Here is a 24,425-nt window from a genome sequence, read left to right on the forward strand (position 1 = left end):
CTAGAATTCTTAGTCTTCCGTAGTTCGAATCCCTCTTCGCTGTTTGTGCGTAAGGTTGGAGTGCTGGATCCTGCTAGCCTATGTTGGTGTTTTTCCGACGTATTAATCATTCTAAAAGGGAGAGCCACCATGAATGACAGCATCAACCATAAACATCTGATTCATACCAGTCATTAGCTGTTGATCATCTCAGATTAGCTATAGTTTTTGGACCACAATGGTGATGAATCTCTTTTCGTACCCAAGAGAAAAAGCACCAGAAATAATGACGTCCTGTAATGGCTTCACATTGCTTGTGTCTCTATTATTTCAGGACCGCTTTGAAATTCGTCGCTGGGCTGAAATGTGCTCTGTTAACGGGAGGCTGTTGCCTGGTAACGCTTTTTCTCCTCACCTTCAGGGAGCATGCCTTATGATTATATGCGTCGACGGGTACTTCAATAGTCCTTCCATTTGCCTCCAGCTCTTCCCACCATTATCCTTTTAACGATTCGTCTCATGCCGCTAGCACGATACAATCTTCGGCCCCGCGCAGGAAATGGCCACGGGCGGCGCTAGTGTATTGCATCGGCACGTCGCTGCGTCTCTCTATCCAAATGGTCGTAAATGGTGCAGCTACTGGTGGTAGTAGTTTGGGACGCGAGGGATATTTCGGCTATTTGCCGGCGAAGCGGCCTTCCATTGGTGATGGTGGTAGTAATTCAGCTCCGTGATATCGCCTCGTCGTAGTTAATGAAGTCTCCCGAATATGCATTCCGTGTAATTTGATGTGAGTTTGCAATTCGGGCCTTTCGACGCGCCGCCGCGCCGTGCCATTTCAACGCCCTCTCGCTTCGATGTCTGTCCGTTTGTTGTTGTGTTTGTGCGTCCTGCAGTTATAGAGGGGAAGGGGGCCGATTCAATTAATTCCGACCCTCTTTATTTAGAGTTGATGGATCGAAATGCATGCTCTTCGATTTGAAATTGAAAAGCATCGCCAATTCCTTTTGTGTTTTATTTTTCCTCTCCTATTTTCCAGGCTTCCCGATCCCTTTCCACTCGTGGATTGAAAAGGCGAGGATTTGGAGTGGGCTGCAGTCGGCGCCTGTTTCTCTAATGGTGAGTCTCTTCTTTTTGTTTCAATTATCTACTCAGTCTGTCGTGCGTTAAAGTGGTCTTATCCATGAATTACTCAAGTTCATAAGGGTAAGAGCGTCGTTATGTACTGCCTCATTGCGCGAAGAGCGCTTTATAGTCTGCTTGTTAATGACTATTACTGGGAGTATCTGGCATTGCATAAATTTCGAGTGTTATTTCACGCTCAATATTGCCTATCTTGCAATATTTAGTGGCTATTTCTCTAGTTTATCTCTCTGAAAATAAATTTCACCGTCATCAATTAGGAAAACATTAGTTCATAAGGCATGAGGTCGTTGCCACATTTAATCTCTCATTTCTATCATATGTAATTCAACGATTATTTTTTATTGCAGTTTCCAAATCTCCCCTTCAGTTACACACTAGATTTTTTCTCGAAGGTGCAACTTGTGGCATATATCTCTCCACAGGGAATCTTACTCTTAATAAATGGCCTCAGGAATTTATTGAAGGAAATTTTACTTCGGGGAAGGTCGGACTAGGGATTCTGCTTCTACCGGCCGTAATTTAATTTTTTTTATTAAGTTCCTAAGTTAATCCTTTTATGTGTTTCATCGTGAACTTTTTCTAGAACAAAAAAAAACGCATCGAAATAGATCTTTTTTGGGAGATTGTCTAAAAGTTTTAACGTTGAGTTTGACATTTCAGTTTATTTCTAACACTTGCCGGTGTGTGGAACGACGTAGGAGTCACCGTGCAACCTCCTGGCTCTCTTAACTTGCATCTTTGGTGATATTACTGTTCTGTATACCTATTTATTAAAACCTATAATTTATTTGAGATATGATATTCCTTTGTTACGCAAATTTGAACGCCTTACTGCATCAGTCGGGAATACCTGTGAACGTTCATTGGATTGGGCCCATCCCATTTTATTTAAGAACCTTTCCCTTGCTTTTCTCATCAGTTTGTTATGTGCGAAACGAGCGAACAAGAAAAAGTAATAACTACTTACAAGCAGATACAACGAATGGACACTTCACCGTAATACTCTCTGACGTCAGGAAAATCAATGTGAAATAGTGTTTGTGAAATGATGATGGCGCTACAGTCGGCTCATTCAGCTTCAGGAAACAGTATTCACGAAAAGTTCGGAAATAGGTTTTTGTTTGGAATCCCGCTGTCACATCTCTTGGCCCGAAGGATGCATGTAATCTGAACCCTTCGTGATCTCTCTGTGCGATTCCTATTAGTACCCAGATTTCCTTTGAGAGATGGTGTTCTTTTTTGCGCAAAGTCGACCGTATCACCGAACCTGCTGGAAAACGAATGTCCATAACTGCCAATGGGATTGGGCTCGCCCCTTGTTATAAAAGATCTTTACTCTCCCCCTCCCTCCTCTCACCATTCTGGAAGGACGACGAATGTGTTAAATAAGCGAATAAGAAAAATTCAATATTAATAATATAATAATAATTTATTACTCCTACATTTTGTTTTTACATCTGAATACGAAAGAAAACAAGAGAAGCGGCTTTAGTTGGTCTCCAAGGTCATAGGACCAGAATTGAAGCACCATCAAATAACAAAATGTATGCCAATAAAAACATAATAATGCAGTAAATGATACATGAGTGTTTTAGATGAATAACATCAAAATAAATTTTCAACTATTTCTTGCGAGAAAAGCCAGTCTTTAGCCAGTCTTAACATTACATTTGAGGTTTTATTTTTTTCAAGAAACGTGGAGCCTCTTTAACAAATGTTTCAGCACAACTCCAATTGGGAGCTGAGTAGCACAGTGTCGTATCATCAGCAAAGGCTGTGAGTTCACCATTGAATTTATTTTCACATAAATCGTTTACGAAAATTAAAAACAGAATAGGTCATAAAACAGATCCCTGTGGTACTCCCGTCTCGATTGTAACATATTCATATAATTGTATTGTATTCATATATTATAACACATATAAGTAAAAATAGTATTTTTTAAGGAAAGAAGTAGAAAAAATATAGGTGTCTTCAAAATAATAACTTTGCTCTAAAATTAAAAAAAAAAGTGAAAGAGATAAAAGAATCATGTTTTATTCTAAAGTAATTACAAATTACCTCATAAGGGTTAAGACGGTTTGGAACTGCTAAGCCTTTATCGGTCTATTTAAGGACCACTAAGTGCCATTTTTAAGTTCAGTGATCAGATGTAGTTACACGAATTGAATAATTTGAAAAACGTTTATAATATTTTTAATCATAGTTTTGCAATTGACACTCGAAAATAATTTACAAAACAGAAGTATAAAAAAATATTGTTCGTATCTTTTCTTATACACGATCAGTAGCAGTTAAGGGAAATAGCGTATAAAAATAAAGGAAATTTATCTCAATTAAATGTCTTTCAGTCGTTTATCGCAGCATTGTGTCCCAATTATACATATAAACCTTATAATCTCAAGTATTTCTTATATCATTCTCATTATATGTTTCATGCAACCAATGGCTTCCTTGTAAATTAAAAGCTGATTTTTTTCTAATGGCTGTACTTATTGAGGTTGGCTGTTTAACAACTTGGCAATTGTTTGTTATAAAGTTCTCTTACCGTTTAAATTGTTATTTTTGTGTACCCTATATTTCTAAGATTTTCAAAGTACTCTATCTTGTTGAGCATCCCGTACCGTTTTAAACCTATTCCTGAAGTGGCTTTCAATTATTACAATATATAATAACGATCCAACCAGCACTTCGTCGTTCCTTTTCCTCTCCGTCCATTTCACCTTCTCCATTCTTCTCCACACCCACATCTCGAATGTCTCCAATCTTGTCTCGTCTTCTTTCCTCAGTGTCCACGTTTCCGCACCGTAGAGAGCTACACTCCAGATCAAACTCTTTACTAACCGTTTCTTTAAACTCTTACATAATGATCGTCTTAGAAGCTCCTTCCTGTTCGTGAACGCCTTGTGAGTTAGAAAATCAGCGTGACAATGCGTTAGTGAAATGGCAATGGCGCTGCAGGCAGTTCAATCGGAGAAACAGTATCAACAAACATGTCGGATATAATCTTATGTTCTGAATGGGCCAAGTCACGACGGAGCCACTTAGCAAGGGGCGTAGCCAGGAAGATGTTGGGGGGAGGGGGTGGCGACCCTGGGGTTCAGGGGGGGTAAAACCCGAGGGGCGAAAATGTGATCATTTTTATCTCTAGAAATCACATTTGAATACTATTATGGAAATTAAAATTACACAACTGATGGGTCTTCGGGAAGCTGTTATTATTTTTCTGCTTAAACTAATTGGTTTGGGGGGGGGGAAGGAGTGCGTACCCCCTTTGCCCCCTCCTGGATACTCCAGTGCTCCTAGCTAAATAGTTGCGCGTTATCTGCGCCCTTGGTGTTTTTTTTCGCATTATATCTATTAGTAGGCAGATTTCCTCTGAGAGGCACTCTTCCTTTATTGCCTAAATTCGACCGTCTCACTGAACCAGCTGGAAAACGAATGTCCATAAATGCCTATTGCATTGGGCCCGTTCCATTTTACAAAATGGAGTTTCTCTTCCTCCCTTCTTTCACGCACCAGTTCGGAAAGTGCTCCATGTCCCTGTAGTGACATTACGTTGTCCTTCCTCGGAAGCCCGGCACTTCTCTCTCTTTGGGCGGAAAATAGTTTCCGATCCGGCCGAGTGATTTACGATACCCCTCGGCGACTCCGATGAAATGAAACGCCGCCTCCCGATCCTCTTCTTTTTTGTCTCGTCTCCGGGGCGTATGCTTTCCGGAGACCCGGAAAATGAGCTTGCCTCGCCGGACTAATGCCGGATCTCTTTATGGGGCTCAATAGGGTCGGATTGGGGCGTCTACCTCGTGAGCAGACGGTTCTCTTTACAAATGGAATTCCTCGCTTCGTCTCATTCAAGGAATAATATCCGAGCTCTTTTATTGCCATTTCGCGTTTGCTTCGGTGCCTTGTTTTATCTGCAGCAGTTATCAATAAGTGTCTAAGAAAGAATACTGTTTTTGTTGCAGAATTTATAACACTTTAGGCTGATTCGCTTGGGGTATTTACTAGGCACCCCCGCCTATCCTAATTTCCATAATTTGCTTCTTTCTTGTTGTCAGAGCCTAGTTATCTTCAGTCCATCTATTAAACCTGTTCTATTCCTTCCACCTCTCATTATAACCTATTTCCTTTTCTCTTTCATAGTTTACAGTACCCCCCATGTCCCCAGCATACAGTACACTAGATCTACCCTTCATCGCCTCTTCATCCCCGTTAGCAGTTTACTCTGCTAATCCATCATCACCAAAGGTCTGTTTACACGATACATTAACACGTATAAGTCAATTTCTACATTTATGAACGCGTGAATTAGCACGAAAATGCATCGTGTTACCGCCCAACTTCTGCGAAGGCATGAACGTAAAATAGAACCTGCTGTAATTTTGTTCTTGTTTTCAGACATGTTCCGTTCCGGTCCATAAAAATCATTCACTTAAACAGGCATTAACTCACACATGTCAATGCAATGTGTAACTAGGGCTTAAAACTCATTCATTCTCTTTCGTATCCGTCCATTATACCTTTTTAATTCTACTTCTTAACAAGGAAATATGCCCGATCAGTTATTCATTTCAGTCTGTTTAGAATTTTGCCTTCGCTCAGTGGTCTTTCATTGTCCAAAGCTGCTCTTCGTTGTTTATGTTTCAGGTGTGGATAATTCTTCCAGCCTCATAGTAATTCATTCCCTACTCGCTTTCCTTCATACGAAACACCGTGTGTGTTCTTTCTTGTGTTCGCTTGAGCGAGCCACTTAATTCTTTGTGATAATTTTGGATTCGATCGTACAATGTATTGCTCTCTCTACTTGCAGATTGCCTCTGACAAGGAAGAATAATTTAACTCTTTGGAATAATTCATAGCGCCGCATCCGCTGCACATTCCAAATCCATTGCTATGCGTATCAATGCGAGCACTCTTGCCAGGGGTGCCCTGGTGCTAAACCCATTCAGACTTCTTCACTTTGATCAGAAATTTCCCTATCCTCCCTTTTATTTCGTATTCCCAATGTTTTCCTCATTCCCTTGATGCAGTCTTCGATCATATCGTCGCTCCTCCAGGGATTCATATTTTCCTTTCGAGAATGTCTTCATCGCTTTCTTCCCAGCGTATTCTGCGTTGCGAACATCTTTTCTTTTGATGGAGGAATAAGCAGGGGGAATAGAACTGAAGGTGGCCTCGTGGGAAGCTCAAGTACAGGTGTGTTAGATATGCTCTGAGAATTCTGAGTGAAGGAAGAACAGAGGTAGTTTTATTAGCATGCCAAGCTGTGCGTCCCGTTTGGGAATAAGATTGATCTATATCCATGGTTAAAGAACAAATGATAATATCCACTTTATTTTATTTATCACTTAATCGACCATGGTTTCGACACTTGGTGTCATTTTCAAGGTCAAAAAAAACATTGAAAATGACACCAAGTGTCGAAGCCATGGTCGGTGAAGTGATAAATAAAATAGTGTAGATATTACCATTTGTGCTTTAATCATGGATATAGCATTATACCACAAAATTAAGCCTGAAACAATTTTATACGTAAGATTGATCTGTCAGTAATATGCTATGTAGAGGAAGTGAGGCTGTCCTGAAACGCGTGAATGAGCACGAAAATGCATCGTGTAACCAACCAACTTATGCGAACGCATGAACGGAAATTAGAACCTACTGTAATTTTGTTCTTGCTTTCGCGCAAGTTCCGTTCCGGTCCACAAAAATCATTCACTTAAACAGGCATTAACTTGCACATTTTAATGCACTGTGTAACTAGGCCTTAAAAATCATTCATTCCCTTTCGTATCCGTCCATTGTACCTTTTTAATTCTACTTCTTAACAAGGGAATATGCCCAATCAATTATTTATTTCAGGTTGTTTAGAATTTTTCCTTCGCTCAGTGGTGCGTCGTCCATATACGCTTACCCCGCTACGCAAATTGTTAAGAGTTGCCTTATTTTCTCTCTCCTAATCGTGCATGCATTCCTCTATCATTTTTCTCCACTCACCCACTAAGTTTAGTACTATAAGTTTCCTGGATATCAGACAATTACTTATACCACTTATTTTTTATCAGAGCGCGACCCGGGTTTCAATGAATTATCATCATCTTCCGGGGCAAATTATGATGATAATTCATTGAAACCCGGGTCGCGCTCTGATAAAAAATAAGTGGTATAAGTAATTGTCTGATATCCAGGAAACTTATAATGGAATACCACAAAACAGCAAGAGTTAGTGAAGTTTAGTACTCCCTCGTCCATGTACCAATCTAGTGTGAAGCACGAATGACTCTGCTTCTTCGAATGGGTTTGTAGTCGAGGGTGTGGAGACGTGATCGTAGGTTGGAGTGGTTTGCCACGGAGGATTTATGGCTTTCAGTCTCCTCCTTCGCAGATGGCTTCGTCTCGGCCCCACGCAGACACGTGCTCGCCACAAGCGAAGGAAGTCACAGGAAGCGGGGGTTGTTGTGTTCGGCCCCGCCCATTCCCATCTAGTCCGCTGCTTCGTTTCATTCACTCCGCACCTTGGGTTCCTCGGACACATCATTTTTCCACTCTGCTCACTCTTTCCTGGACTCCCTGTAGAGGAGAATGCTTACCAGTCTCAAGAAGAAGTACAAAACAGAGGCGATGACCTCGCGGCTTCTGGGTTTCGTTCGTTAATTATGTGCAAGAGAGCTCAAAAGTTACAGTGCAGTTACAAAATATTGGGGCCATCATTGAAAGCTTCTTAAACTTCAGTATTATTAGAAGAAAGAAAAAAGTTTAAAAAATGAAATACGTGCGTAAGGAATTTCCTTTTATCGGTGGCGGCGGGGTACAGTTCCGGACTGCCAAACTGATGGTCGCGGGTTCGTGTCCCGCCTGGGAAGGATACTTCTTTCCTGGGTATGGATGTCAGTGATTGTCCCTATTTATATGTTATAACCCCTCGATGTTAAGGGAAAATAGTGCTATTTTCAGGATTATGAACATAAATGAATAGATAAAAGTTCAATATTGGTACCCCGCATTCTTCTTCTATCGTGGAAAATAGAAGTAGTTGGCAAATGAAATGCTTAGTAGTTAATTAATTAAAGCCTGTCATTTCTTTTCCTTCGTTAGTGTTAAATTATAGATTTTCTACGTGGAATGAACAATTTGAAAGCGAAAGTTATCGCCGTAGTTAGTCGAATTAATCCGTTGCGTGACCTCTGATTTTGGCTCTTCAGTCTTTAGACCGATGCGCTGAAGCTATAAACGCTTTTGAAGTCCATTGCCCTGTAGAGTAAAATATTTAAAACCTGGATGTTTTATTCTAAGTGATAATAATTTCAAATAGTATCGCAGGAAATATTTCCGAAGGATTCAAGGCTTCTAATGAGAATTAAAATCAATTTTATCTGGGTAGTAACTACTCAAAAAACCAGTGGCGGATCTATATCTATTGGGGGAGGGCTGAGGGGGCTATTGGATCGAAACACACCCTAGGTAAAATCGAAGTATTTGGGAGCTGCCACTTTGTACAAACGTGTTTACTAATATTTTCCTACATATTTACCTTCTTTAACGAATTGTAATGCAAATTAGCTCTGAACTTGGGGCCTATTTTACATTCTTTTGGTATGTTACAATCCAGTGGTAGATCCAGAGAGGGGCTAGGGGGGACTAGTACCCCCCTTCCTTGGGTATTCAATTTACACTAGTTAGAATCGTAATCTTAGCCCCCCCTTGTCCCTATCCTGGATCCGCCGCTACTTATCCGATACGCTGTGTCTTCGTTGTGCAAACAGGTATATTCTCTGCTAACTTCTTAGGTTCTTGCATCTATAGTTTGTGCTCCCTTGAATTACAGACGTATCGCGTATCATAGAATCGCATTCTGTACCTCTCCCATTATATTACGCTTGTAAAAGGTATCTTCAGTGAACATCAAAAGTTTCTCAATTTTCCACAAAAATAAAATTTAATTCGACTCGAGAAGTCAGTGTTTCATTATGAATCAATTCCACTCCATCTCGCTTGATTCTTCGAATTTTATCAAAAGTTTCGTTGAGTGGACTCAGGGCACATGAAAAAAAGAGGGAGTGCGCGGATCGGTAGCCCTCCTGCTGCAGTCCACTTCCTCGCCATGCATCCCTCCGTCATCATTCGTCTAACAGCCGGGGCCGGCGCCCCCATCGCCTCTTCTCTTTCATTTATACAAATGTGTTGCAGTGCTTCGTTTTTGGGGGCGAGAGCGGGGTGACGAGTGATTTGTGGCTTCAGTGTGGCGGCGAGAATATAGCACGCTGTTCCGCTTCTGATCTCCCCTTCGCCGGAAGTCTTTCAAAGACGCAGGGCTAGTAACTCTCTCAGCTCTGAGGGCCTAATTTGATGATAAAAAGAGTTGAACCTTTGACCGACTGAGATCTCAGAGATGTTGCTGAGGGAAGTCACCGCTCGCAGCCTTAAAAATTTGTACAAAAAAGTATGAGGCCTTCGTAGACTTCATCATAGTAATAATAGATCCCAACAATATCTCGGACCGCTGACGCAACACCTTAAGTATTTACGCTTGGTTATGATTCGTTCCTAGCATTAGCCATCCTGTTTCATGGCTATCATTTGCTTTTTTTTTTAATATTTTTAGTATAATAATATATTCTTTCCTTCTATCCGAATTCTATTATTTTTGTATTTTATTTTCTACAAGTGCATTAAATAAGTTTGCGCATGACATAAATTTACGCGCTTTGTGTGCATCGCTCTCCTTTGAATGATCGTATTTTTTGACGATTAATCGTCCTAAGTTTATATTATCATCTAAAAATGTACAGGGCTTGTGTAGTGGACGTTAGGTAAAAGTTGCCGGTACCTCCAGTGTAGAAAAAAATACATAGGATAAAGTATTGAGATAAACATTTCGAAATACAAGCATTTATTTGCCAGGTTATTCTTTACATATCGTGAAATTTTCAAGATGAGTTTCGAATTTTAGGCAATAAATACTAGTATTATAAGGCAGCATTACAAGACAATATTAAATAATAAGTATACGGTATGAGGCGAAGGTTAAAATTGGTGTCTATTCATGTATGAAAGTTTATCTCTACCCTACCAGTGTTATGGTATCGGTAGAGCAGCATCTTATCGCGCAATCTTGGAGGAACTATATATTTTCCTTTTCCGGTATTGATTGAGCGTCTACTAAGAGTTTCCCATGTTCGGTTATGGTGTTGTTATGCGTGATTGATTCGTTTGATAATCTCTTGATGTAAATGAACTGCAATCACATCGTATGGTCTTATCTGGATATGCTCACGGATCTGAGGTGCTGTGGGCGTCGTATGACTAACATAGTTATGCGGTGTTCTTCAAACGGTTGACCACATTAGTCGCTGTGCATAATTGGTTGCAAGGGCGTATTCCTGTGCATTCCCTTTCCTGCAGCGGTTGCTACATTCCGTAAATGTAAAGGGTCACAATCAAGACCCATGAATTAATAGAGCGGTTACTCGACGTGGACGCACGCGCTAGATGCATAAATTAGCTATCATAACAACGGATGCGCTGTTGTAATAAAGGGGTAAATGACCTCCGTTTCCTGTTCAGTATGTAAATTGGAAATCTGTCCTAGGGCACGAACTCCTCTTTGAGGTTTTGAAGTTGCACGACAGTGATTATTTATTCCTTACCGCAGCACTTCTGAATAAATGCATCACATATGATGAATATTTGTGCAGAGTAGCGCTGATTCATCTTTCTTAACCATTTGTGTATCCGCATGTGCTATTTTTCAATACTATTTGACTAGGTATGCATAAATTACCAATACCTATGTTAATCCGCCTTTAATCAAGTTCTTATGGTTAGTTTTTCTTCCTTTTATAGAAATTTTATGTATGGTTATGATAATATTGTTAATTCATAAGAGTATCAGTAAAGTTTTATTCGGCTTGCGTAAGATTTAGGTATTTTGCGTGAAATTTTCTATAATACTGCAAACTAGATCTCTTTGGAGTTCCTCTTCCAACTATGATATTGTTTTGCCTCACGTCTATCCATTAATTAAGCGTATTGAGTGGGTCTATGATCAACTGACAGACACGTTGGGAATCGTATTCACACTGCATCGTAATGATATTTTCCTTTTTATCGTTTAAAGAAGGCGAAAACAAGCAAAAAGTAGCAGTGACTCTCAGTAAACGATTCCGCTCCATATATTCCTAAGAGTACCATGTTGTCTCGGTGTAGTTCTTTCCGTTTCCTTGATGATTAAATGCGTACTATTTACTACTGTTCGTTGACAATATCCTTGTGATGTATTTTCACTTGAGTCGTAGTTTTTTAATAATCATGCGCCTTAAGTTGCAGCCATGTATGCAATTCCCTTGTTATGTCCTGTAATAGAGGTGTTTTTATTTCGCCTTTCCCTGCGTTTCTTTTTCCCGCAGCCCCCGATTCATTAATTTTTCATCAAATAAATAACCTCGGTGCATAACTACCTTCTCATTCAGGCGTGGACAAAGCGATGGACAAATCGCCGGTTACAAGTTTCTGTGATGGAAACTTGGATGTCTTTTTTTATCAAAACTGCATTCGTTGACAAAAAATAAGAAACAATGGAAGACTTACTCTTTTGAAGAGTCGGTGCGCGTTAGTGATGTACTCAGTCTTTATCGTCTCGGTCGTGCACGAATGATGTCGCCCAGTTCTTTCGTGCGTCAATTCTTCCATTCTTGTGGACAGAAGGCCCTGAGCTGCAAGGTTGTGATGCGGAATATCTTCATGAAAAAGCTCCTGTATAATAGCAATCGGCAAAAAAAGCTAGAACGGTTAAGTGCACGAGACCTTCCGGTGTGTCGTGGGTAGTGTTACTATCATTTCCCCACTTCGTTACCAGTTATAGAGGAAGTGATTGCTCTGTCATTGGAATTGATTTCTCATTTGAATCGTGTGAGAAAAACATGAGCATTTGTTTTACTGAATGGCTTTTCCCACTGTACCACACTGAAGCTTTCCTCAAAATGGTGATTGTGTTTACTTGTATTCCCTTTAAAAATGGCCTAAATAGGTAGGCACCACAATTGTTACAAAAAATTTCCACTATAGGTAGCAATTTCCCCAACCTTCGTGCTGTCATTTCACTTACTGTCGTTACGGCTCCGCGTAGTCGGTTCTGTTTAATGCAACTATAAAATGTTGACACTATTGTTGCCCATCTGCGCGTGCTGTTGCTGTATATGTAAGTAATGTAAGTTTACACGTAAGTTTCCCCTTCGACCAAACTTCGAGCCTGTGCATGGCAGTTAAATGCGTTATTTTTAAGATGCAAAGTTGCAAGGCTCCCCATGTGCGATAAAAAAATAAATTCCAAAAAGCATGAGGAAATTCTGACAGTGTTGAAAAAGCCTCACGGGCCCAGATATGAAGTTCAAACTTGAGGCATGCACGGAGATACAGAGGACGTCTGGTCAACCTGTCCTTAAGTAAGTAAAAACGGTGGAGCGTTGGGTGCAGGATAAAAAGTGACGTTGCTTGTCGAACCGCTCACCCGACTGCCCCTTTCAAAACTCCGCTTTGAGGACACCGAATCCTCATGTCCAACTTCATTCTTCTGCTCCGCTCCTGTTGAATTTTCAGTTGCTCGGAAAGGCGAGTGAATGGAGCATGAAGTAACTGGAACAGATTTGCGCGCGCTCCTGTGGAAGATCGGTGAACGCTGTCCCTTCGCCTCATTGCTTGTACCCCATCTCAACGAAGGCGGGCAGGTCTGGAGGCTTAATCTTCCTTTAGGACATGCAAATAATCTTATTTAAACTAGAAGATTAATTTTTATAAGTATGCTGAGAAGAGTTAGCAGTAGGATATGCTGTAAGTACCTTGATGTCGTGGGGGCATTTTTTCCGTCCCTTTGATTCTGAAATCGTATAGATTGTCTCCCTGACTCTAATATATATCAGAGTCAGGGAACCGAGTGTAGTATGATGTAGTTTGCAGTTGAAGATGTAATTTCGTACATCCGTTACGGTGGGGTTTTATGGAATTTGTAATATCTCTAGATATTGCTGTGTATATTGCTAGCTGTTACCCTACCACCAGGAATAATAAAGCTGAAGATCTAACTGCCTTAAGGAAAAATGCCCCAAGATAAGAAATCAAAATATTAAATTGCAGTGGGGAAGATAACCCCGGATCCTGGATTTTTACAATAAGTTCCCCTCCTCTTCGGTGATTGCCTGAGTCAATCAGGAAATCGGTTTCGGAGATACTAGTCTTTGGAGATTTTAACCCAATATTAATCTGTAATTGGCATTTTGGTTTTCCAGACTTCCAACATTTTCTCCTTTCCACCTTATTTCGACCTTCAAGTCTTCATTCCATGGAAATGGCCTCTTTCTTCCTATTATTTGTAGACAAACATTCGTCCTTCTGTTATTTGATCGAGCTGCTCTTTGTCCCTTTCCAAAAGATGAAGATATATCCCAGGACCCAGTGTTCGGTTATTACCTTGGACTTAATAAAGGTATACTAAATGGGAATTAGGACAGGTGATGACAAGTAAAGTTGCTGTGTCGTCTTTGTTGTAATCCAATCCCGACCGGTGTATTACCTTTGATAATATAAGAGGATACCGTATTGGTTTGATTATCACAGATAATATGGTAAATATTAAATGAAACATTTGCATAAAATGGGATGTTGAAAAGTGGTATCTCAAAAAATGGGGAAAGAGGAAACATTGACGTTTTAGTGATTTATTTGTTGAAAAAATTAACTCTATTTGTAAAATTAACATGTATTTCAAGTGATTGATCCACTCAAAGTACCAATATTGAAACAAATGCAGTTCTGCTACTCTTTCATTTTTTCCAAGCATCCTCTCCTATATTTCTTACTCCTGCAATCCTCCACCCCTCGGTGAAAATACGTCCTCCAGCCACCGATGTGTTTATTTATTCCTGCCTCAGTCAATTCTCTCGGGTTCTCGATCGCCACCATGTCTGTTGTCATCAACTGTCTCCTGCAGCTACCGTCTCCGCAAAAACCTCTTTCACGCTACCGCTCCCTTCCTGTTGCATCGTCGTGGCCAGCCTCCCGCTATTTGCATGTCCTTTTCAAGAGCTCTTCGTGCACGAAGGTCACTTGCACTTGCGATGAGCGGCAGTGCTTTGTGCAATCGGATTCCTTTCGTGTCCGTCTCCATCAGCCTCCCATGCGCTACTCTCGCCCACTGATTCTTTTCGAAGTCCCTTACATCTCGTCTGCCGGCCTTCTCCTTTGTGCCTACCCTGTGCGACGGAGCGACTCATGATCCCAGCGGAGAAGGTACGCTGGCCGGGTGCTTGTTATGGGGGAAGGGATTTTGAGGCTCCACCGCTATTTTTTCCCTCTTGACGACTACCAGCGATGAATATGATGAAGAGACAACTAGCCCAGGGGCGTCTAGTCATTGAAACACCATAGTTCAATATTATTGCATATCATAAAATCTGCCAATAACCAACGATTAATGTAACTTTCACCATTATGATAACGAAATATATAGATGAATTAATGAAACGAATGGTTTTCCAATGTTTGTGTATAGACAACTAAATATCAGTGTAGGTAACCCAACCTTTCCTCAAAGCAAATTTCTCACTTCTTACCTGTTTGTCATTATTAAAGTGTGGAGTAATTAAGTGGGTAATTAGGTAATTAATCTTTAGAGAGAGTAATTAAATGATTTCTCTTTAGGGTACATTTTTTCCATAAAATTCCCATTATAACTAGACAGTTATGCCACAGAGCGACCTGGGAATATCATTTTACTTTAGAAATGTTTTACTGCTGAAATGTAAATATTAGATTATCGGGAAATACAGAAATATAGACCAGATTTCACTTATCTATGAACGAAATTTGTTTTTTTTTTGCGGTGATGTCCCATTTACGTTGTGTTTGAGTGGAGGGGACGTCCTGACTTAATATAACTACGTCTCTGTCTATCACATCCTCTCGAGACATCAATCTCCAGCATGGTCTTAACCTTGCCTCCTGTTCTTATCCCGTTCATGTCTGACGAGTGGATTTAGTTAGGGCTCAGCTAGCCGTGAAATGAAGTTCCTGAAAACTCGTTCCCTTACGTATTCATGCGAAGGGCGTCAAAGTGGAGCGACACACACGAGCGAATGGAGCGCCTTGCGATAGGAAGCATGCGGACCGGGGCGAAATGATTAGCGGGGTTAGGTATGTGCCGGAGACGACCCTTGCCCACGATAGTATATCTGCACCCTGAAGCGGTGATAACACCTATCGCCGTCTTAGGACGACGAGTCGCTCCTCGACGCCGGAAATGCATTGCATCCCATGCAAGTCTTCATTCCCTCCCCCCCCACTCCCCACTCCTTCACCAGTCGCCCACCCTCTTTCGCAACGTGCGCGCATTCCGTTCCTCCATTGTTTCATTCCCGTCGCAGTTTTGTTTTAGTGCCGCGCGGAGGCGCTGTAGCACATAAAGTCCGTTTTAATGGGACACTGCGCTTGAGGCATGCCTCGCGTGCATAATGCCACGACTTGGTCCCCCCCTCTCCCTCCCTACCTCCCCCACCACTTTTCTACGCCCCCCTACATCACTCCGTTTCCAGTTTCTGTCTCTAAGCCAACCGTACTCGACGAAGTGATTTTTAAATTAAGGAGACATTTCATGTACTCACAGTGATACCGGCAAAATGACTAATAACCTGCTCTTATAGGACGCAACTGTTTATCGTTTTTATTGTTTTGTTCTTGAAAATATTTTAGTGGCCAACTAACTTAAGTTAAGTTTAGCCCCGTCTTCTTCTTAAGTTTTTTTTAAATACTTTCATTTTGTCCCAATCTTCTGCTCGCTTCCACTTCGATATCACTTACATTTCGAATGCATCCACTCTTGACTTAACTGCAGCTGTCGAAGTCCCAAGCCTTGCTGCCAGAGAGAGACATGCTCCATTTGTAGTATCTGATGAATTTTTTCTCACTTATATGCTTATATTTTTTGCTGTAAGTAGATTCTCCGTTTTGTAGAAAGCTCTCCTCGTCTCTGCAATTCTGCTGTTTCGTTTTTACTTCGTCCATTGTTGGTTATTCTTCTTGTTTGGTTTAGCTTTTTTGATAACAAGAGTATCGAATTTTGAGTAAACGAGGGAGAGGAAGAAAGATAATAGGAATTTTAGATATAATGAAGAGGGTTACTGTGAATTGAAGAGGGAAGTACATGAAGTAAGGGGAGGCTGCCAGAAAGCTTCTCAAGTATTCCATGGCAACCTACCTTAATCGGTGGAATATTTCAATCGTAATGAATAACAAGGTAAAACATCTCTTTCGCCTTTATTTTATGATACGTTTTTAATTTTATGCTGTAGGAAAAACCACATTTTATATGTCTGCACCTCAAGATAGTTGTGAACCACAGCATCTGTTTGGTCGTGGTCAGCAGTGACGCAGCGAGGAGTGGTTGGAGGGATAAACCCCCCCCAGAACTCAGAGATATTTTGAAATTTAATCCATATTATTTAATTGGATAATAATACTTGTAGAATAGTGTAAGGATTAATAAAATATCCATCAGAAAGCCGTAAAACTCACCATTTTGAACCATTTATCTTAGACATTTTCTGGGAGAGGGTACCCGCACATGCCGTATTTTATACCCCTAGTATTGTTTGCTCCTAAAAACCCTTCTAGACTTAATTCGTGGCTGCGCGCCTGGTGATCGGAGTGTATGTACCTGGAGGAATCCTTCCTTTGTGATTTGAACTCTTCTGATAGGTACTTATCTCTTCATTCCTCTTCTCAGTTCGTCGATAGGATTGGACCCTTGTACTGGGCCGCTGACGCCTCAAGCATCTCCCTATTTTCGCAATCCGAAAAAACCGCTGGCCCCTCGTCCTGTCTAACTTCAATCTGACCGTTTTCTTCGCTCTCCGTGGGCGGTCGAAGGTCTTTTGAATGCCCAATTTTGATGGATGAGGCCGTATAAGCTGCCAGATGCCCGGAAGACGTGGAACTTGTTGGAAGTGTGTTGCGAATGCGTATTCATTTTGCGAAGACAGCTTGATGGATATAGACGTATTAGCTCCGTGAGGAAGAAGAAAGGAGATTTCTTGTTCCTTCAACGCTCTCAAGTGTTGAGGAAATCTTAGAAATCTAAGGAAGTAATTTTGATAGTGAATGATGACGCTTATGATATGATTTACTAACGGAAGGGAAACCATCGGTATTATTCCTCCAACCCGTTTTACGCGAGACGTGTCACTTTTGTTGTACCTAATGTGGGTACTAACCAAGGAGACTGCATAGAGGAGGCCCGATTCCATTCCATAGAAGGCTGATTTCTGTTGCCACTTCAGTCGCATTTTAATCGGTTTTCAAAAATGTCCGTGGCGCGGTGATGAGTGCAATACGATCCGCTTTCTTTCCCAATATTTTGCTGTATAATGTTTTTCATTGCGAGGAATTGCGTTGAAAAGTAATGAATTTGATAGATCACATCACCATGTGCATGAATTTCGGTTAATACCTTCTAAATAAGCCTTATTTCCCCTTGAAACTCGGATCAATATGTCCGTCAGCGACACGAGTGGCGACTTTTGTGAACCCATTTAATTGCGTGGTGGGACAGAACATATTTAGAGGCCGACTTGAGAATCCTCTTTTTTATTATTCGTGGTACGAACTTTCCTGCGTTTCAAAATTCGCTATTTAGTGCCGCGAGTTTCATGAACTAATGCGCAAATGCATAAAGATAAATTGGAAAAATATTCCCTGCCCGGTTAATGTCGCTCCTATTCCCAAGTGATTGCACGCCTGGCTTAGAAGCAGATGCATAATAGTACAGAGGATTTCATGCCCCGAAGCGGACTTTATGGTTATGTTCCATGATAGTTTAATCCTCTATCGTAACAGGCTCAACTTTGTGGAGGTTCATTCTAATAAATAAAAGCGAACAAACTATGTATCCTAAAACTCCTTGTCTATTACAAATGACGTATTGTCATCATCATCTGTGATCAACAATCTACCGTTAAAAATAGTCGCCAGTGACTGGAGAATCCATAACTATCATTTTTATAATCAAGCATGTTAACTAAACCGGACTTAAAAGGAGTTCCCATTGAAAATCCAGGAGCTGAAAGGGAAGCAAGGTTTATGAAGTTTTCTGGACGACTTGAGATGATAATCTATGACGTGTGCACGGAAGGCTTAAGTCGGAGGCCTTTGAAACGAATTTGTCACCCACAGCTCGCGCGGGAACGTAAGATTATGAAAATTAATGAACGACTGCAGTTATAGTACTACATGAGTGAAGGGTAATTAGTCATGATTGACCGTGGACTGTTATGATGCAATTTAGATATGAAACATCTAATAAAATCAGTCGATGCCGAATTTCAGAAAAACTCTGAAAAGTATTGCATAACCAGTAAGAAATAAAATGATCAATTTAAAAGCCGGGGCGAAGAAAGTATTACTGATAAAGAAAGATTTTCTTTCAGCGAGAAATTTAAGCATAAAAGTAGGAGAACAGTTAGCGAGAGCTAGCGAGTATTTAAAGTATGCTCATCTTCGTGAAGGGCTGAGGCTGTCTGCAGAAGAAAGATGAGGAACAAATGGAAAGATCGAGTTAGTAATGACGAAGTCCTTAGAGAAGTAGGAAAGAAGCTTCATGAAAACCTCAATAAGAAGACTGAACAACCTGATCGGCCATATCTTGAGACTTGGTGACCTGATGAAGACATTCGTCGAGGAATAAGTGGATGGCAATATTGGAGAATGAAATTGAGGAAGGATGATTTGAAGGATATAGAAGGATGTAAAAGAGAAGTAATACGTATGTGTTAAAAGAATTGTTGACAGTAGAATTGGGTGGAGAGCTACGTAAAAGCAAACTTAGGCCTGATGGATTAAAAAGTAAACTTTGTTGAATTCCACACAGTATTTATTAAAAACCTCAACCGGTTTCGACCTTTTTTATATCATCATCAAGAAGTGAACTTATTGCTAATAACCTGAGAAAGTCGAAACCGGTAAGTAAAGTAAATATTGTGTGTACTACAAAGTTAACTTTTTAATGTATAATGCACGATTCCATGTTCATCCACTTCAAAGTGAGCTTGCAAACCATGGATTTCAATCTTAGGATTGTAGACCAGTGATATTTATAGTTATCTTTAACACAGTCATGTGAAAGAAAATTACGCGGAATATGTTTGAAAGAAATGCAAGTTTTAACTAATCAAGCTACCCACTCGCCCTTCTCTTTCTAACTCCATCTAAGCACCCCTATGCATATTATCATCCTAAGGGTTGAGGGTGTGTCCACATGGGCTGGCACCGGTTGCTGCTCCACTTGCATCCTCCGCCGACGTGTCATTAAAATTCCGCCGATGCAAGCGGCCACGGTCGGCAAACGAGCGGCCGCCGCGAGCGAACCGTTCAGATATGAGAGTCGTGAGTGCAGGAAAAACAAGATGATGTGTCGCCTGACCCCTCCGTGCATCCCCGCCACACCAGTGGTCATCGTGTTTGCCCCCCCGGCAAATCGTTTCCCGACGACTCTCCGCATCTTTCCATTCCCTCGCAAATGCTATGTGGGCGTAGGATAGGGATGTAACGTTAGGAGACGCCCGACGCAGGCGAGGGTCTGCTGGGGGTGGTAAAATCCATGTAAAGATAGGCAGTATTTATTTGTAATTATTGTAAATTTTGATTTAAAGTTAGACGTTTGAAATGATTTTCTGTAGTGAAAACGTTTTTGGTATCTTAGAACATCCTTTAGTTTTATAATAATGTCGAATATTTGCTATTTTCTCTGCTATTTATTTTTCTCGCATTGAAAATACATACTCGATTTAAAATATGTTAAATTTTTTCAACTGGAATCGTGTCCTGTCATTCAAAGTTTATATTTTTTATATGAAATATTATAAACATTTGGAAATATGTGTATTATTTTAATAAATTTTGCGAGAAGTGAAGTTTATTATTTGCAAAATTTTCTAATTTTGGTAAAAGATCATTTTGTTGATTGATATTTTTATAGAGCTACAAGAAAACATGGTCGGAACACATTTTTGTGAAGGATCGCAATAGTATATAATGATATATATTTAATCGGCACTGGTCGGTTGAAACCTGCGACAAGCAACTGCACACATTACACAACTCCCACACTCTCCCACTCTATCGCATGAGTCCAGAAAGGAGGAGTCGGGACGAGGTCCTCGCTCCCCAAACAGGGTTGCACTTCTCGTCATTCATACGTTCGTTTTCGCTCCGCTGAGGGTGGACTCCCATGTTTTATTTAGTCGTTTCTCGTTGAAAAAAGTCCGAAATGGAAACGAGGCGAAGATATGGTATAAATTTAGAAATCTGGATTTGAAGAGGGGTAACTCATTACACGTCTGAGAAATAGAAAATAAGGTTCAGGAATAGGAATTATCATTTTCCTCGAATGTAGAAATGGCTTTAAGGAAATAATGAACGTACCTACGTATGGTGAAAATCTAATGTTACTCAGAAAACTGTTAGAATCTTACGTACTTTCACCCATTATTTCTTTTTTAGGGTTTTGTTTTTTTTTAATTGCTCGATGAAGGTATTTTAGCGGTCGATGTCTCTGCATTAGGGGCATATAGTTTTTCGTTTGAGTCATGGAGGAGGAGAAGTTATATCTTAATTCCATTACTATCATACGCATATATGTATTCAATAAATGACCAGCCGGCAATGACATTATCAAGAATCTTAAACCTACCTATTTCCTCTTCTGTTTGCAAGGTTCCAAGTTCCAAGGAAGTGATGGGAAAATATATCTTCATTGAATCATTTACAGCAACGAGAAAATATTTGTTGGGGTTTGCATATGGCTGAAAATTTGGCTGCTGCAAACACCATACTTAGTCATTTAATGGATTAGAAGACAACTTGCGCATTCAGGTAATACACAAAAAATAATGATAGTATAATAATGTACATCTTCCTTAGAATATGGTTAGTGCAACTTGAGTCGTAAATGGCGGTTTCCTATGTTTTTATCGAGATTTGATTGTGAAAATTTGTAGTAAAAATTCTGATCGCGGAGGTGGTTAACAGTTTCGATAAAAAAATGTACATGTTACGTTGATGCGACGTGAAAACCTATGCCATTTATCGTGGCAAAGTTGGTTTATGGAAGCACAGAAATTAATTATGTATTCATGAAAGAAGAATGGCACCGAATTTATCGCAAATGATCGTAAATAAATAAAATTGCTTATTTTCCAAATAATATGTTTAGTGTCAATTACGTGGTAAATTACTCTTTTCCTCCTTTCTGACGAAATTTAACCAGTTCGAAGTGAAGATGCGTCGCAACGTATCATAAGTATCATAGATTTTCTAATCGTATAGACGCGTCGATACTATTAGAAAACTATGGTCGAATATCGCAATTTCCGCCGAGAAAAAAGTGGCAAAGCGATGTGCACCATCAAGTGACCACTCCGCTGATGTGCCGTGAGCCAACCGTCCGCTGTAAACGAACATTTTCCCGCCAATTATGCCGCCCGAGCGAGTGCCTCATCTTGCGCTCCATCTTCAAAAGGCTCAGTGTGTGAAACCGCACTTTGGGATGGGTGGGTCCGATGGAGGGTTAAGGGCCGTTGGCCCCGCGAAGAAGAGCAAGTTGTGACGACGCCATCGTGCGAGGGCATTCCTCGCTTTTTTTTCCTCCCCGCGCGTTTCCACTCCGCCGGTCTCCCATGTGTAGTAGGTACTACACTCCTGTCTCCCACGCCAACCTTATAGTACCCGTGTTCTCGCCATTTCCCTCCCGACGGCGCTTCATCCCGAGGCCGAATTTTTTTTTTTCGTACGCCTCGCTTCATCCCAGAGTCTCTCCGGCAGGGTTTTCCCATTTCGCCGGCGAGTTCGAACGCTCCCCTCTATTTGCCCAGTCGTCTGGTGCTCGGTTTGCGGGCGATTTTTTGGTGACACTATCCGTCTCTCCGTTATTTTTGTTTTCTTTCCTAAAGAAAAAAGGTATTCTCGTGGTTTTCCATTCTCCGTAACGATATTTTCGTCCATTGGATAGCTGTATGCTGAACGCAGCATAAAAACTTGCGCGCAAAACGAAGCACTCTCGAGCTAAATTCAGGATCACTTTCTATGTTTTTTCGGATTGATTTGTGTCGTTCAAATATTATTATGAATACTATTATTTGATATCAAAGTTAGATTCTCCTGATACTGGAAATATCTTGTTATCGGCAATAATTATCTGGTGTACCATTTAGTACAATTTCCACTATTTAGTACAATTTAATAAATAAGAATTCGTCGAGTAGTGTGTTAATCAGCTCAACTTCTACCAAGATGTGACTGGCCCTGGTCTATGACTCTTACCACTAATATATGGAATCTATAATAGGAATGGAGTTTCATTAGCTCCTCTGTTGCGAAATAGATTTTTGATATTGGTGATTCTTTTAATAGAAGTGACACTTCTTTTTAGTAGGCTGAATAACTATTTTTAGTGGGCACTATCCCCAGCATCTTAGCAAATAAAAAGAAGTGAAACTCCCTCGTTTTCTTATAACACAAAGATGGCGGATAAATTCAATGGAATCTATGCTCTATATGTTAACGATTTGGGCGGTACTCTGGAGGGAAACGGATGCACTTAGGACATCAGGAACATAATTGCGTCAGCAACATGGACATTCATGAATAGGAAAGAGCGTGCGAGTGGATCTTTATACAAGAGTATAATATAAGGATCTGTATGCAAGATAAGTCTAGTGAAGGGTCTAAACCGGATCGTAGCGCTTTGCGGTGCGGAAACATGGACTCTAAGGAAGGAGGACTAGAGAAGACTTAATGGCCTTGAGATGTGGGTGTGGAGGAGAGGGTGAAGTGGATGGAGAGGAGGAGAAACGACGAAGTGCTGGGTATGGTGGGTGAGGTGAGGCTTCTAAATCAGATACAGAGTAGATAAGGAGACAAAAGGTAGATCGAGGCTGTACTGAGAGGGTATTATTATTATTACAGTATTCTACCGATTAAGGTAGGCTACCATGGAGTACTAAAGAAGAGATCTGGGAGCCTCCCTTTCCATCCAGCGCTGCCCTCTTCAATTCTCTGTGAGGCCTACTCCCTTTCAATCTATCTAAAAATCCTATTATTTTCCTTCCCCTCCCTCGTTTCCCCAACATTCCACCCTCTTAACACAATTTTCAACATCCCCTCCCCGCTAAATACTAACTCCATCCATACATTGTCTCCTCCGTACCTCATCTAAAAGCTGCCTCTCCTCGCCAACCATATCCAACACTTCGTCGTTCCTTTTCCTCTCCGTCCATTTCACCCTCTCCATTCTTCTCCATACCCACATCTCGAATGCCTCCAATATTCTCTCGTCTTCTTTCCTCAGTGTCCACGTTTCCGCACCGTAGAGAGCTACACTCCAGATCAAACTCTTCACTAACCTTTTCTTTAAACTCTTACACAACGATCCTCTCAGAAGCTCCTTCCTGCTCATGAACGCCTCCTTCGCTAATGCTATTCTCTTCCTGATGTCCTTACTACTGTATCCGTTTTCCTCTTACGTACTGCCTAATTAGTTGAACTGCTCAACCTGCTCAAGTTTTTCACACCCACTTTTATCTTAAGTCTCACATTCCTCGCACTTGGTGCTTTACAAAACCGCATAACCTTAGTTTTCTTGTGATTAATCGTCATCCCATACTCCTCGCAACGTTCGTATAACGCATCCACTAGAGCCTGAAATCCCCTCGCTGACTGGCTAGTCAACGCCTGATCAATGATCAGTGATCATCCGACTGAGAGGGTAGAGGATGTTAAAATCCAACTTAGAAGGAAGAATGTTAGACAAGCGTGGGAGCAGAAAGAAGGGAATCCGATTTATTGGCAGAATGTGCGAGAGGTGGCGATATTATGAATCGAAGAGAGAATCCGTCTCCTTGCAGTCTGGCCTAACTCGCAGAACGCTCTAAGTAAACCTACCTTAACCGTTAGAATGCTTTAACGATAATCCCGTTGGTCGATATATAGGTGGGAAACATTTCGGGGTTACCATAGCAAATCGTCCTGCATGTCGTCGCCGAAGGATACACCCCCATGAGATCGACGACAGTGGTTTCCCTGGAGATGGAACTAGAATGGAATTCCTCTTCCGTCGGATGCCATTCCTTAGGGCTTTCCTTGGAGGAGGAGGAAGGTCGATAGCACCATTCCTCAGTGCGTGTCGTGCCCTGCGGATCCAAATTCAAATGAGCCGCGTAATTCGATGACATGGTCCGCATCATGTCGCCTCAAATGGA

The 24,425-nt window shown here is 41.0% G+C and overlaps 1 protein-coding gene across 3 annotated transcripts in view; it reads left to right on the forward strand.

Annotated features, from left to right (window-relative positions):
* LOC124160197 (bifunctional heparan sulfate N-deacetylase/N-sulfotransferase) overlaps positions 1-24,425 on the forward strand; it is a 1,039,810-nt gene that overhangs the window by 469,066 nt on the left and 546,319 nt on the right. For all 3 annotated transcript variants that reach the window (XM_046535973.1, XM_046535975.1, XM_046535974.1), the window contains one exon: positions 1,019-1,098. The gene's annotated coding sequence lies outside the window, so the exon portion shown is untranslated. The remainder of the gene's footprint in view (positions 1-1,018; positions 1,099-24,425) is intronic.

This window comes from Ischnura elegans, chromosome 6, assembly GCF_921293095.1.
Source record: "Ischnura elegans chromosome 6, ioIscEleg1.1, whole genome shotgun sequence".
Classification (NCBI taxonomy): domain Eukaryota; kingdom Metazoa; phylum Arthropoda; class Insecta; order Odonata; family Coenagrionidae; genus Ischnura; species Ischnura elegans.